Source organism: Pimephales promelas, chromosome 1, assembly GCF_988280905.1.
Source record: "Pimephales promelas chromosome 1, fPimPro1.hap1.1, whole genome shotgun sequence".
Lineage (NCBI taxonomy): Eukaryota > Metazoa > Chordata > Actinopteri > Cypriniformes > Leuciscidae > Pimephales > Pimephales promelas.
The window spans coordinates 50,398,294-50,412,868 of record NC_142769.1 but is presented as its reverse complement, the minus strand read 5'-3'; the positions used below and the strand labels follow the sequence as shown (position 1 = coordinate 50,412,868).

The 14,575-nt window shown below is 48.9% G+C and overlaps 1 protein-coding gene across 1 annotated transcript in view; it reads right to left on the bottom strand.

The window, feature by feature from the left end:
- LOC120461294 (basement membrane-specific heparan sulfate proteoglycan core protein) overlaps positions 1-14,575 on the bottom strand; it is a 182,836-nt gene that overhangs the window by 157,710 nt on the left and 10,551 nt on the right. The window lies entirely within an intron of this gene.

Below are 14,575 nucleotides of genomic sequence, written 5' to 3'. Positions count from 1 at the left end.
TTAACCTAAAATAGTCCTGATAGGACTCCTTCTTCAGCTTGACGGCATCCTTTACTTCCGGTGTCCACCACCGGGTTCGGGGATTGCCGCCTCGACAGGCACCGGAGACCTTACGGCCACAGCTCCGAGCAGCCGCTTCGACAATGGAGGTGGAGAACATGGTCCACTCAGACTCAATATCTCCAGCCTCCCTCGGGATCTGGTCGTAGCTCTGCCGGAGGTGAGAGTTGAAGATCTTTCTGACAGGAGATTCCCAGCAAACCCTTACAGTACGCTTGGGTCTGCCAAGTCTGTCCAGCCTCCTCCCCCGCCATCGGATCCAACTCACCACCAGGTGGTGATCAGTTGACAGCTCCGCCCCTCTCTTCACCCGAGTGTCCAAGACATACGGCCGCAGGTCAGATGAAATTACCACAAAGTCAATCATCTACCTACGACCTAGGGTGTCCTGGTGCCACGTGCACTGGTGGACACCCTTATGCTTGAACATGGTGTTCGTTATGGACAAACGAATCGGTTACCTAACGTAACCTCGGTTCTCTCTAGATGAGGGAACGAGTATTGCGTAAGCTAGCTTACGCTACGGGAAAGATTCATCTTTGCTGAGAAGTTGAAGCCAAAAAATTATTCCATAATTTTGTAATCATTGTCAACGCAGTCTCTTCTGAGGCAGACCGTGAGCGGGCTAGCTAGCGGCTCATTGGTTCGCTCAGAGAGAATGCACGAACCTATGGGAGAGCGGCGCTGAGTCCGCGCCCAATAAGCGGAAGGCGCTCGCTCACTGCGTCACAGCCCGCCAAAAGGGGTGTGGCTACAGTGTATAAAGGTAGCTCTCCCAGACTAGTTCGTCGATTCTGTAGCATGAAGCGAAACGCTGGTGGCGCAAGCACGGCCGGGAACGCAATACTCGTTCCCTCATCTAGAGAGAACCGAAGTTACGTTAGGTAACCGATTCGTTCTCTTACGAGAGGTTCTCTCGTATTGCGTAAGCTAGCTTACGCTACGGGAACACCTGGTCAACGCCGTGCACGCTAAGTAACCACTAAGCATCCCAGGGGGGAAACACCGGGGGAATCTTTAAGTGGATGAAGATAATAAGGCGGCCAGCATGGCGGCCGTTATCATCTAGTGCAAAAACGCCCTAAGGCGGCCGGCATAGCGGGCCGTGAACGTGTAATGCATAAGCACATAGGGGAACACAAGGGGTGAGCCGGTTGTGATGGAACTCCTGATAGTGCGGCTTTCTATAGGAGAGCTGTAAGTACTAGACCGCCAGAATTTTAGCCTGTAGGGCTGGAACTTCCAAGTTATAAAATCTGACAAAAGTGGAGGGGGAGGCCCATCCCGCAGCCACACAAATGTCGTGAATGGAAATTCCGCAGGACCATGCCCACAATGAGGCCATGCCTCTGGTGGAATGAGCCCTGATGCCCAGAGGGCAAGGCAGGTCTTTAGCGGCGTAAGCAGAGGCAATCGCGTCTACTATCCACCTGGATAGGGTCTGTTTCGAGGTGGCTAACCCCTTGGTGCGGCCACCGAACGACACAAACAAGCTGCTCTGAGCGTCTGAACGCGGCAACGCGTGTAGTGTACACTCTGAGAGCCCGAACCGGGCAGAGGCGGTCAGCGGCACGTTCGCTATCGGATGCAGGCAGCGCCGATAGAGAGATCACTTGCGCCCTGAAAGGGGTACCAATCGCTTTCGGAACATAACCGTGTCTAGGTTTCAGAATGACTATGGAGTCATTCGGTCCAAACTCCAGGCACGCGGCGCTCGAAGACAGCGCGTGAATGTCCCCCACTCGTTTTACTGAGGCAAGTGCCGTCAGAAGAACGGTTTTTAGCCAGAGGTATTTTAGCTCCACGGACTCGAGTGGTTCAAACGGTGGGGCTTTCAGAGCTTCTAGAACTATAGAAAGATCCCAGACCGGCACCGTAGGGGGGCGAGGGGGGTTCATCCTTCTGGCTCCCCTGAGGAAGCGGATGATTAGCTCGTCTTTGCCCAGAGACTGGGCGCGCCGGGGTTCAACGAACGCCGCGACGGCTGCCACGTAAACCTTAAGAGTGGATGGGGACCTGCCCTTATCCAGCATCTCCTGAAGGAACACGAGCAAAGACGAAACCTCGCACGTCCGTGGGTCCAAGTTTTTGTCGGTGCACCATTTGGAGAACACAGACCATTTTGCAGCATAGAGCTTTCTGGTAGAATCCGCTCTGGCGTGTTTGATCGTGTTCAGAACCCCTTCTGGCAATTCGACGCGTAGTCGTTGGTCACCCATGCATGAAGCGCCCAGCGCTGTGGATGGGGATGCCAGATCGAGCTCGTGGGCGTGCTTATGTTCTCTGCTACTGGAGCGGATAGTGCTCGCTCCGCGAGAATGGGCTCTGTGAGAGACCCGGGGCATATGGTGCTTGTGTGTATACGTGAGCACATGCTTGTGGGCACATTTTTTACACTTAAGGCTTTTATGCTCTTTTTGTAAACTCTCTGGGTAGCCATGAAAACGGCTTTTGGTCGCTCGCAAGCGGGCAGGGAAACCGACTTGGTTGTGGCGGTGAACTCTACTGTAGTCAGCGGTGAGACAGGGACTAACAGTGGGCGAAGCTTTTACGGCGGTCCGGCCGCAGCGGGAGAGAGCCGTCTTTTTCTCAGCTGTGCTAGGCAGACTTCTGTTGATCGGGCTTCAGCGCGATCTTGGGTCGAGGCCCCCGGGGAGGAGGCTGTCTGCGGCGGCTGTCAGAGCGAGAGCGAGGGTGGCCGCCCTGTCTTCGCTGGGGTTGCTGAGCTTGCTGAGGCGGGCGCTGCTGTGGGGTTCTGGTAGGTGGCTTGTGAGAGCGGCCTGCCGAAGAGCTAGAGCGGCGGGGCAGGAACAAGTTCATGGCCTGAGTCGCTTTCTGTACCTCGGAGAAGCGGTCAACGATGCCCGTGACGGCAGATCCGAAGAGCCCGGTCAGAGATATAGGCGCGTTGAGGAACACGGCGCGTTCTGAATCTCCCATGTCGGTAAGCGTGAGCCATAAGTGTCTCTCAGCGACACAGAGGGCGGCCATGCATTTCCCCAGGGCTTGTGCGGCGGCTTTAGTGGCGCGAAGGGAAAGGTCCGTAGCGCTTCTCATATCCGAAAGGATGGGCGGGTTCCTACCGCTGTTCGCCATTTCGCACAAGATGTCGCTCTGGAGCACCTGGAGGACTGACATGGCATGCAGCGCTGAAGCGGCCTGTCCGGCGGCGGCATAGCCGCGGGTGTAAAAAAGCCCATGTTCAGTTTTTGTTCACTTATTATAAAGGCTGTGCAGCTGTCATGTTGGTCATTGATTTGAATATGAGGGGGTGTGGTTTAATCTGAGTTCGCGCGAAAGCAGATCATATTTCTTCGGTTCGGATCCTGAGGGAAAGTTTAGGTCCTGCAATCTTACCTGTAAAGCAGTGAAATAAGATAGATTAACATCACTTTCTGCAGCGCCTTCACTTTGTGAACTGCAGAATAGAATATTTGTGCTCTTGATCGGCAGTGGACGATATTAAACTTTGCACTGAAGTTTCCATGGTGACGATTCCTGAATGTGCGTCATTGAAGATTGTGAGTTACATTTATATTATTATTTAATGGTCACTTATTCACTGTTTGCCTTTATGTACGGCTGCTACATTATATTTTATGTTAAATGAGAGTGCAGTTACCTGATTGTGGGAAATATTATGTTAATAGTGACAGATGTGATCATCCATTATATAGAGCTGTAATGTTTCAGCATTTCTGTCGTGTTAATTGCACATCTATACAGTTTATGTTGCTGATTACATTATTTGTTTATTGTAGAACCACGTTTGAGAGTCATACATCAGCGAGATAAATATTCAGTAACATCTTAGATTATACACTGGAATTTATCGTCGCTGAGGATTTACCATACTTCAGGGCATGAGACTGCATCTCAACATCAACGTCACAAAGCCTTTTGGACACTTTAAAGAACTGTAGAGACCACACGGACTGTTGCAATCTTTGTTTCACTGCCTAATCACAGGACCAACTGTCATCTGTATCCTTGAATCTGTTGAAACAATTCATTGTTTATTTCTGTTGATTATTTTGCGTAGGCCTACGTTTTATTTTCATATGTACATTTTCTTTACATTTGAATACCTTTTGATGGTGAATATGTACACAGTGTATTTTATTGTTCAACAATATTCAGAGTAAAAGGTACAATTTAGTTCAACTGCTTTATCTTCATTACTCTCATAGTCATTGGACATCGAAATGTGGTGATCGACCCTCTGAAACGATTAGCATCGTAAAAGTAATTAGCGCAGTACAGTTCCATTTGTACATTTAATGGTCCTTCGAGCCGGATGCTTTAACCGTTTCAGCGATGATGTCCAGACCCAGAGAGGGAATGATAGAAGATGAGGTGGTTCGGCCACGCAGAATTACTCGCCAGCCTTTGTATCTTCAAGACTATGAGGTCTTGCTAGTTCTCCTGTGTTAGCTCCACTACAGGTTTCATCACCTTCACGACAATCACTTAGCGTAGAAGAGGGGGTATCTTCTACAGCGATGGCTACAAGTATGCTGGCCTCACATCAGGATGATCGAAATCCAGGTCAATCTGAGCATGTGCCATTGGTGCCTCCCAGGGATGATTCTCTGCACGCACGTCGTGATGGTCATCAAGATCTTATTGAAGATCTTACTAATCGTCTAAAGGAAGTAAATGGACTGAATGGTAGCCAATTACACTCAGGCCAGTCAACACCTCAGTATACTGAACCTCCTCATAATGTGAATGACTTACCGCAACATGTTCCTGATCGAGCTGCTTATGTTCGTGACCAGCAGCAGAGTCAGTCCAATCCGCCTTATTGGCAGTACGATGATACCATGTTGTTGCAGCCCAATTCGCCAAACCCCCCCCCCTCGAGTTTTCAGTCGCTCTCCTGCAGAGGCACATGCTTGTCATTCGCATTCAGAGTATCGGCCCATTCGAAATCTTCAGGATCCATACTATGGGGGCCGAGTGCACACTTTGCAAGAAACTGCCTTAGCTGACCGTTCTAGTCTTCAATTTCAACGTGATCCTAGAACTGAACACTATCATAGCAACGGACGGCTGTATCCGCCTGATCGTTCATATCCAATTTTGGATCAAGATCTTAACCGTCCCTTGTACCCGCTGCCAGTGCAATATCGTGGACCTACACCAACAATCCCAAATTTCATTCATGATGATCCACGGGAATTCGCCAGACTTAAGCTCGCTTTAGACAATGTACTGCCAGCCGACGCTTCTGAATCTTTTAAGTTTCAAATACTAATGGATCATTTGAAATTGGAAGATGCTTTACTTGTCGCAGATTCTTACAGTCACAGTCGTTCTCCCTTTAGTGACACTATGCGAGCCCTAACGGACATGTATGGTCAACCGCATCAGCTGGCATTGCAGCGGATCACTACTTTGATGGATGGACCCACAATAAAGAGTGGTGATGTGAAGGCATTCAAAGGATTCGCTCTTCGTGTGCGGGCATTAGTGGGAATGTTGAATCAGTTGGGTAGCCCAGGTTGGACCGAGTTGAAGTGCGGTTCTCATGTATCCCGCCTCTTAGCTAAGTTACCATATGACCTAAGAGCCAACTTTAAGAGATTTGTTAACCCTCTTCAGACTCCGATTCCTACTCTGCTTGACTTGGCTGATTGGCTTGAATATGAGGTTCGAGTGCAGGTGGATGGAACCCAGTACGGTACTTACCCTGATTATGAGAAGCATGGCCCCCGCAAAGATAAGAAGCATGGTTTCTCACCTCGAAAGCTGACTACTGTTCTGCATGGAGGAGAGCATAAGGGAGAGTCAGTAGATAACTCAAACACAGGGTCAGTGTTCTCAGATAGGATGCAGGAGAAGCCTAAGAAATATTGTCCGTTTTGCAATACCATCCAGCATTACATGAATCAGTGCTCAAACTTTAAGCTCTTGACTAAGGAGCAGGTTGAGAATTGGATCAAAACTGGCCGTAGATGCTGAAGATGTGGCCGAAATCATCAGACCTCAAAGTGTACGTTGAAAGCGAAGTGCAAGAAATGTGATAGGAAACATCTTGAAGTTCTCCATGATGTTAATGCCAGCTCAGATTCAGGTGGGAAAGACAACAGCAGACAGTCAGAGAGCACAGGTCCCATGAGCTCCACTTCCCAGACCTTGTATCTGGACCGTCCCACAAGCGGAAAGCAAGTGTTACTTAAACTGAGTCGAGTTGTGATTCAGAATGGAGACAAGTCGTTAGAGACCTACGCGGTACTGGACGATGGCTCCGAGCGAACGATTCTGCTCCATGAGGCTGCTCAACGTTTAGGTCTTCAAGGTACAGTTGAAGATCTAGCCCTTCGTACTGTGAGGCATGAGGTTCACACCATACGAGGAAGTTCGGTGTCCTTCTCTATAGCTCCAGCTTCGCAACCAGACAGATCATTCCAAATTCATGGAGCTTTTACAGCCAAGGACCTAGGTCTTGTTCAGCATACTTACCCCATTACTGACCTGCAGCGAAAGTATCGCTATCTTAGAGATCTGCCCTTGGACGAAATCAACCAAGCACAACCATTAGTGCTTATCGGTTCAGACTATCCACATTTGATCACACCTGTAGAGCCAGTGATATTGGGACCCAAAGGAGGACCAGCCGCTGTGCATACAAGGCTTGGGTGGACATTGCAAGGTCCATCAAGGTTCTTTCGTCCTCGCCTTCAGCCGCAAGAATGTCTCTTTGTTTCTTGTGTGACACCTGATTCTGAGCTTTTTAACCAGGTTGAAAGACTGTGGAAACTGGACATTTTACCTTATCGATCAGATAAGGTAGTCACACGCTCGCGTCAAGATTCAGAAGCCCTCCGTATTCTGGAAGAAAAGACCATTAGGATTAATGTGGATGGAGTCAACCGATATGCTACACCATTACTCTGGAAAGAGTCACTTCCCCCGTTGAATGCGCCAAAGGAAGCTGTCCTGGCTCTTCTATGTAGTACGGAGAGACGGTTGTCCAGAGAGCCACAAAGGGCAGTCACTTATGATGCTGAAATCCAGAAGTTGCTGCAGGCAGGCTATGTCACCCCGCTATCATCCAAGGAGTGTGAATTGAGTCCTCATTCGTGGTACATACCACATCATATGGTCCATCATAATGAGAAGGATCGTATCGTATTCAATTGCTCCTTCGAGTTCCAAGGCCAGTCTCTGAATGAGTATCTCTTACCCGGGCCTACTCTCGGTGAAAGCTTGTTGGGAGTTCTCCTCCGTTTCAGGGAACACCCTGTAGCTGTTTGCAGTGATGTGCGGGGCATGTTTCATCAAGTCCGCCTCCTTGATGAAGACAAGCCATTCCTCAGATTTCTGTGGCGTAATGGCAATACTGCTGAGCCTCCAACAATCTATCAGTGGGAAGTTTTGCCCTTTGGAACCACTTGTAGCCCCTGTTGCGCTACATTTGCCCTTCAGTCGCAAGTAAGGAACTACCTTGGACCAACAGATGATGTGCGTCAAACTGTTGAACACAGTTTCTATGTAGACAACTGTCTAAAGAGTGTACCAACCGAAGAACAGGCCGAGAAACTAGTACACAGACTACAGCATCAACTAATGGAGGGTGGATTCGAGTTGCGTCAGTGGGCCAGTAATGTTCCTACAGTCATTAAACACATTCCGTCTGAGCTAAAATCAAAGAGCAGTGAGATCTGGATTAACCAAGAAACAGCCAATCCTCAAGAGCGAACCCTCGGACTGATATGGCACTGCAAATCTGATACTTTGGCATACAAACCATACCAGAAAGAGGAAGGTGAAACCACCATGCGTAAGATCTATCGCACACTTGCAAAGCAATACGATCCCCTTGGGTATCTGATCCCTTTCACCACAAGGGCTAAGATCATTGTGCAATTGCTCTGGGGCAAGAAACGAGGCTGGGATGACCCTTGCCTCCCTGCTGAATTACTGGGTGCTTGGCAACAGTGGGAGAATGAGCTCCATCAGTTATCAGAGATCTCTCAGCCCAGATGTTACAGCTCCAACAGTCAGGATGCAATCAAAAGTCGCAGCATTCATGTATTCTGCGATGCGTCTGAGAGAGCCTATGGCTCTGTTGCCTACTTGAGGACTGAAGACGATCAGAACAACATTACGGTAGCCTTTTTGGCCGCAAGATCCAGAGTCGCTCCAAAGAAGCAGCTCTCAATCGCACGCTTAGAACTTTGTGCTGCAATGACAGGAGCACAGCTGGGTGCTGTTTTGAAGAAAGAGCTGACTTTAGACATCCACAACTTTGTGTATTGGTCAGATTCTACCACAGTCCTCGCATGGCTGCAATCTGATTCTTGCAGGTACAAAGTATTTGTTGGAGTTAGAGTCTGTGAAATACAAGAGTTGTCTGACCCAGAATCCTGGCGGTATGTCGATTCTTCGAATAATCCTGCTGATGACATCACACGAGGTTTGGCACTGACTCAACTGGCTCAAGACACTCGCTGGAGCCAGGGTCCAGCCTTCTTGATGCAACCCAGCTGCAATTGGCCAAAGGCACCCGAGGGTCAAATCCTTGACGATAGTCAAGAGCTCAAGAAACCTGTATTCAGTGGGTTGCTTAAAGAGACTGCAATACCTGCCATTCCAGATTCCCATCAGTTCAATAGTTATCAAGAGCTTCTAGAAGCCACAGTGCAGTCCCTGCATGGGGCGGCTGGCAGTAAAGAACCACCAGATGCAGATGGATTTCATGATGCAGAATTGACTCTTCTGAGGCATTGTCAAATGCAAGACTTCCCTGAAGAATTTGCCTCGCTTAAGGAAGGAAAGACTCTCTCAACCAGCAGTCGGCTGGTAGGACTTACACCTGAGTATGACAAAGATTCCAATCTGATTAGAGTGGGTGGTAGACTTAGAAGATGTGACAGCCTGGCCAAAGAAGTTCTACATCCTGTGGTTTTATCCCCGACTCACCCAGTGGTGAAACTCCTTATTAAGCACTATGACGCCAAACTACTTCACCCTGGACCTGGACGGGTGTTTGCCGAGCTACGGCGAAAGTTTTGGATTCTAAGAGGGAGAGAGGCAGTTAAGAAACATCAGCGTAGCTGCCCTGAGTGCCAGAAGTGGAGGGGTCGACCAGAAATTCCAAGGATGGCAGACATTCCACCTTCCAGCCTTAGGTTATTCAAACCTCCCTTTTATTCCACTGGGGTTGATTGCTTTGGTCCCTTTACAATTAAAGTAGGCCGTCGTACAGAGAAAAGGTGGGGTATCCTCTATAAATGTCTCACCACTCGAGCGGTTCACCTCGATCTACTGGATCATATGGACACTGATTCATTCTTGATGTCCCTTAGACGCTTTATTTCACGTAGGGGAAAGCCATACGAGCTTCTATCTGATCAGGGAACCAATTTCAGAGGGGGGAGTCGTGAATTGGAAGAAGTCTTCAGTCAAATACAACCCACTCTCAGAGAACAACTCTCCAAAGAACAGATCAGGTTCCGTCTTAATCCTCCCAGTGCTCCTCACTTTGGGGGATCCTGGGAAAGAGAGGTGAGGTCTGTGAAAACAGCCCTACGGACCACACTGGGTGCTCAGGTTGTCACTGAAGAGGTATTGAGGACGGTCTTAGTAGAGATTGAAGGCCTTTGGGTTATGTCTCCAGTGATGTGACTCCGAATTCATTGCTGATGGGGCGGCCTGACTCCTCGTTACCTCAGGTGGTCTATCCTGAGTCTGACCTGCTCAGTCGGAAGAGGTGGAGACACAGCCAGATTCTCAGTGATCACTTCTGGAAGCATTTTGTGCATGATTTTCTGCCTACTTTACAGACACGTCAGAAATGGAATCAAGAGAGAGAGAACATTACAGTTGGAACTGTAGTCCTTATAGCTGATGAGCAATTACCGAGAGCGCTCTGGCGAGTGGGTACTGTTTCCTCCATCATTCCTAGCTCTGATGGTAGAGTTAGAACTGCTGTTGTTAAAGTGAAAGATCATACTTACACCCGACCAGTTGCTCGATTGATTAGATTACCCGCTTTACCGCAGGGCTCAGATGATATGCAGTAGTAGATTTTACTACAGACAAATTTGTCTACCAAATTTGGGGGCGGCTGTAAAAAAGCCCATGTTCAGTTTTTGTTCACTTATTATAAAGGCTGTGCAGCTGTCATGTTGGTCATTGATTTGAATATGAGGGGGTGTGGTTTAATCTGAGTTCGCGCGAAAGCAGATCATATTTCTTCGGTTCGGATCCTGAGGGAAAGTTTAGGTCCTGCAATCTTACCTGTAAAGCAGTGAAATAAGATAGATTAACATCACTTTCTGCAGCGCCTTCACTTTGTGAACTGCAGAATAGGATATTTGTGCTCTTGATCGGCAGTGGACGATATTAAACTTTGCACTGAAGTTTCCATGGTGACGATTCCTGAATGTGCGTCATTGAAGATTGTGAGTTACATTTATATTATTATTTAATGGTCACTTATTCACTGTTTGCCTTTATGTACGGCTGCTACATTATATTTTATGTTAAATGAGAGTGCAGTTACCTGATTGTGGGAAATATTATGTTAATAGTGACAGATGTGATCATCCATTATATAGAGCTGTAATGTTTCAGCATTTCTGTCGTGTTAATTGCACATCTATACAGTTTATGTTGCTGATTACATTATTTGTTTATTGTAGAACCACGTTTGAGAGTCATACATCAGCGAGATAAATATTCAGTAACATCTTAGATTATACACTGGAATTTATCGTCGCTGAGGATTTACCATACTTCAGGGCATGAGACTGCATCTCAACATCAACGTCACAAAGCCTTTTGGACACTTTAAAGAACTGTAGAGACCACACGGACTGTTGCAATCTTTGTTTCACTGCCTAATCACAGGACCAACTGTCATCTGTATCCTTGAATCTGTTGAAACAATTCATTGTTTATTTCTGTTGATTATTTTGCGTAGGCCTACGTTTTATTTTCATATGTACATTTTCTTTACATTTGAATACCTTTTGATGGTGAATATGTACACAGTGTATTTTATTGTTCAACAATATTCAGAGTAAAAGGTACAATTTAGTTCAACTGCTTTATCTTCATTACTCTCATAGTCATTGGACACCGAAATGTGGTGATCGACCCTCTGAAACGATTAGCATCGTAAAAGTAATTAGCGCAGTACAGTTCCATTTGTACAGCGGGCATGGAAGTTGGAGGTCGCTCTGCACGCTTTTGAAGGAAGCGTATGGGAAGAACGCCATCTAGCAGAGGGCGGGCAAAGATGAGCGGCGACCGAGTCCTCGACGGGCGGCATGGCAGTATAACCCTTCTTGGCGGCTCCGTCCACTGAGCGCAGCGAAGCGGACACATCGGAGCGGTTACGAGCCGAAAGAGGGGCATTCCAGGATTTCGTGAGCTCGTTGTGTAGCTCAGGCAGGAATGGTGCAGCCCGGCTGCAGGCGGGGGCCGGGCGCTGGTGCAGGAACTTCCCATCCATGCGGTTCGGTGGTTGCTCGGGGGGAGGAGACCACTCGAGACCCAGGCGGTTGACGGCCTGTGAAAGGAGGCGCGTTAGTTCCTCCTCGATGCCGGCGCGGGTCCCCGCAGACTCTCTCGTCGATGAGCTGATCGACGACCAATCCTCGCTGTCAGAAGCATGCAGCGAACAAGAGTCCTTCTCATCCGCGGTGTCGTCGGAGGCGACAGAGCGGCCACTCGACAGCAACTGTAAGTCCGGCAGGGGCGGAGAGGGAGAGCGGTCAGTGGGCGGCGGCGGCGGCCCACATGGATCCGCAGGGGGCTCCGGCGGCCTCTGGGAGCGGCGTTTCTTTTTCCGCGGCGAAGTGAGAGGCGGCGCGGGAGCGGTTTTGACCGCCTGCAGTCGAGCCCGCAGGGAGGACAGAGGCAGGTCCTCGCAGTGGTCGCATCCTCCGTTGGCGAGGGCGAGCTCTGCGTGTTCCACTCCGAGACAGAGAACGCAGATGGGGTGGCGGTCTCCTTCCTCGAGTGGAGAGCGGCATGAGCCGCAGGAAATTCGAGGCATCTTTAAAAAGACGCTCGGCTCTTTTAGGGAAATGAAATAAAAGGATACGCGTCGGATGGCGCTAGCTTGCTGGGCGGCTGAAGGTGGCAGACGGCCGGCTTCTTCAGACTCCGGAGCTCGCTAGAAGGTGCCCTCTCGACGACGGCGGCTTCTTCCCAGGACAGCGGATGCGTGTAGCTCGCTGAATGAAAAAGAATCGACGAACTAGTCTGGGAGAGCTACCTTTATACACTGTAGCCACGCCCCTTTTGGCGGGCTGTGACGCAGTGAGCTAGCGCCGTCCGCTCAATGGGCGCGGACTCAGCGCCGCTCTCCCATAGGTTCGTGCATTCTCTCTGAGCGAACCAATGAGCCGCTAGCTAGCCCGCTCACGGTCTGCCTCAGAAGAGACTGCGTTGACAATGATTACAAAATTATGTAATAATTTTTTGGCTTCAACTTCTCAGCAAAGATGAATCTTTCCCGTAGCGTAAGCTAGCTTACGCAATACGAGAGAACCTCTCGTAAGAGAACTGTAATTAGCACAGAAGTCCAATAACTGAACACCACTCGGGTTCAGGTCGGGGGGGCCGTTTCTCCCAATCACGCCCCTCCAGGTGTCACTGTCGTTGCCCACGTGAGCGTTGAAGTCCCCCAGTAGAACGACGGAGTCCCCAGTTGGAGCACTTTCCAGCACTCCTCCCAGAGACCCCAAGAAGGCCGGGTACTCTGCACTGCCATTTGGCCCATAGGCACACACGACAGTGAGAGACCTATCCCCGACCCGTAGGCGCAGGGAAACGACCCTCTCGTTCACCGGGGTAAACTCCAACACATGGCGGCTGAGCTGGGGGGCTATTAACAAACCCACACCAGCCCATCGCCTCTCACCATGGGCAACTCCAGAGTGGTGAAGAGTCCATCCTCTCTAAAGGAATGAGGTTCCAGAGCCCAAGCCATGCGTAGAGGTGATCCCGACTATCTCTAGTCAGAACCTCTCAACCTCACGCACAATCTCAGGCTCCTTCCCCGCCAGCAAGGCCCCTGCCTTCGACTGCCGCCCGATCCTCTTTTCACCGGCCCCTTATGGCTCCTCCTGCAGGTGGTGAGCCCACGGGAAGGCGGTCCCACGTCGCTCCTTCGGGCTGAGCCCGGCCGGACCCCGTGGGGAGAGGCCCGGCCACCAGGCGCTCGCATACGAGCCACAACCCCGGGCCTGGCTCCAGGGTGGGGCCCCGGCTGCGCCATACCAGGCAACGTCACGGTCCTTAAATGTATTGTTCTCATAAGGGGTTTTTGAACCGCTCTTAGTCTGACCCGTCACCTAGGACCTGTTTGCCTTGGGAGACCCTAGCAGGGGCATATAGCCCCAGACAACATAGCTCCTAGGGTCATTTGGGTACTCAAACCCCTCCACCACGTTAAGGTGGCAGTTCAAGGAGGGGCATGTTTGGAAATGTTTGAGGAAATGTTTGAATGCAAACATTAATGCACAAATGTATGTAACAAAGGAAGCCCATTTGTGTGTTATACGAGAAGGACATTCTGAATATGATCCCACTGTGAGATTAGCTGGACTGATGATTGTTGATGATCTCCCGGTGCTATTCGTATTGGAATTGTGTAACAGATTATGAACAGATGTTTTACACAACAAGGATATATTCCCACTGGGTTGTTGGGTTTTCATGTTTTATGCGGGAACTTTAGACATAATTTTTATACAGTATTTTTATACAGTGTTATCCCCTAATTCTAATGTAACCGAAGCAGTGTTTCCTCTACATTCATTCTCCCGTGGCGGGCCGCCACACTTAAAATCCTCCCGCCACGGCTGCAGCTTCTCAGTGACGTCCGATATTCTGCATAGTATTATGTTATTTTGTTAAGCCCCACTAAAGGCATAAAAAACATTGTAAAGCACAATCAAGTTTTCACCCTATATTCCAAGACTTCTAAAAAAAATTGCATAATGTGTAATTTTAGTCGCTAAGTTAAAGTTAACGGAAAGTCATCTCGCCTCAGTCATTCTCCATTCAGAATTCACACAGCTCGTCGCGTTCGTTTGCGACACGACGACACTCTCTTCAAGGTCAATATTCCCATTATTATACTTCATTTGTAGATAAAGCATAAAGGTCTATGGTTTTCATAAAATGACTTTATCTTGCTGGAGTGGAGTTTATTGCCCATACCTTTCACATTCCCTTTATGTAAGATTACAGCATGGAGTCGAGAGAGTGCTATTGTTCTTCATGCGCACTGAAATTTAAAACTGTTAAAAGAAAAGGCTCAAAAAACTGTTGCATATAGAATACACTAAGCATTAGTGCTGCACGATTAATCATATCGCAATCGTAATAGCGATCTCAAACCTATGCAATTATATAACGCAAAATGCCGCGATTTTATATGAAATAAACAAATTAGGGCTATTAACGCAGCATCTCTTCTTTTTTGTCATCCTTTGACTAGTGTTACACGATCCTGTTCTTATTCGTGCAAATGCCTTTTCGCATT